Raw genomic sequence first — 1,645 nt, 5'->3', positions numbered from 1 at the left:
GATTCTATTGGCATATTCAGTGGAACTGAAGTCTTCCTTAAAACTGTGCTTCTGATAGGCTGAAGGTAGAGTAATGGACTGTGAGCTCTTTAGGCCAAAGTTGCATGGATCTGCTGTCACAGGCTTCATTCTCTGCCTGCGGTCAGTGCTTGAGGGCCCTCTACGGAGACAGCAGCACTCACCTCTTCATGCTGCAGAACACTGCCAGCATGTTTGGAATATTCCTGAGCTCTAATACATAATACTCTCTGGTGTTAGATGGATATCATCCTGAGAAACTGTACTGACAAGTGTGGGATCCACGGCCAGAATAGTCTGTGGGGTAGGTTGGATGTTACTGCATGTTCGCCTGTGCTGTGAGGCATCTCTGATGCATTAGGTGGGGCAGGTGCACTGGGAGGAATCTGCATTTCACTAGAGTTGCACGATGCCATGTTGTTTCGGACACAGGTTGAAGATGATGATGGCTAAAGTGGCTGAGTGGGCAGAGAGGTGACTGGAACATCTCTGTTTTCTTCAACATCATCATATTCTTCAATTCCAACAGGTCCTGTTTCAGAAGTCTCTCCATTGTTTAAAAATTATGGAAATGTGTTGCTTCCCACCTTGCATACTTTTTGTGTTTCATGTTTCCATCCATGAGTTCTCCGAATACTTTAATGACACCTATTAAGACTTACAATGTACAATAAATTGATTATGTTTTTGTGAAATCACCCAGCGCTATCTTCATTGTCTGCATACAAAACCATTTTTTAAGCATAGTTCTCTAAATTGGCAGAATCAACTATTTCTTAAATAACAGCTTCATTATAATCCAGAGCTTCTAAATGGTCCATTAGCTTTGGTAAGCCTTGATGACATTTAAGAGTTTTACTGTTAGTCTTCATTGAAGTTCACACCACATATAAGTGACAGTAATGGGCCACCTCGTTGCCCTTTGTCACGCTCCCAGACCATCCTCAGATGATGCTGTGTGCTCTAAAGTGTGGGAGGAGTGGGGCAGTGGGGTAAGCATGGCCACCCCTTCAGGAATCCCCACTTCCTCTTCCAAAAATGAACAGTTGTAAAATAACAGAAACCATGCAAAGTATGCTCTCAGACCACAATGGNTCAAAATAAAATGCTATAAACCAAAAACATTGACCACAACAGAACAAAGGAGACACCTTTCGTGGGTTCGTCAGGAGGCTGGACTTAGTCAGGGGAAGAATCCATGAGCCTGAAGACATGTCAGTAAAAACTTCCCAACTAAAATGCAAATAGGAAAACAAATGAAAAGCTAAAATAGTCCAGAACATCAAAGAATTTGGGGGCAATTTTAAAAGGTTTAACGTACATATAATTAGGATACTAGAAAGAGAAGAAATAATGGATCAGAAGAAATACTTAAAATAATGATGACCAAGAATTTTCCAAATTTAATGACAGATAACAAACTGCAGATCCAGGAAACTCAGAGAACACCAGGCAGGACCAGTAAAATAAAATAAAAAGTCAACAAACAAGCATGTAAGACAGAAAAAGACAAAGACAAAGAGAAAATCTTGAAAGAAATAAAGATGGGGACATGACTTACCTATATGGGAACAAGCATAAGGGTTACAAGGGAATTATCTTTGAAACTATACAAGAAGATGAGAGC

At 40.5% G+C, this 1,645-nt stretch overlaps 1 pseudogene; it reads right to left on the bottom strand.

Moving 5' to 3' along the window:
• Window positions 1-125: 125 nt before the first annotated feature.
• On the bottom strand, window positions 126-938 carry LOC103583035 (annotated as a pseudogene).
• Window positions 939-1,645: the final 707 nt, after the last annotated feature.

Source organism: Galeopterus variegatus, unplaced genomic scaffold, assembly GCF_000696425.1.
Source record: "Galeopterus variegatus unplaced genomic scaffold, G_variegatus-3.0.2 Scaffold19189, whole genome shotgun sequence".
NCBI classification, from domain to species: domain Eukaryota; kingdom Metazoa; phylum Chordata; class Mammalia; order Dermoptera; family Cynocephalidae; genus Galeopterus; species Galeopterus variegatus.
This window is presented reverse-complemented; position numbering and strand designations above follow the sequence as displayed.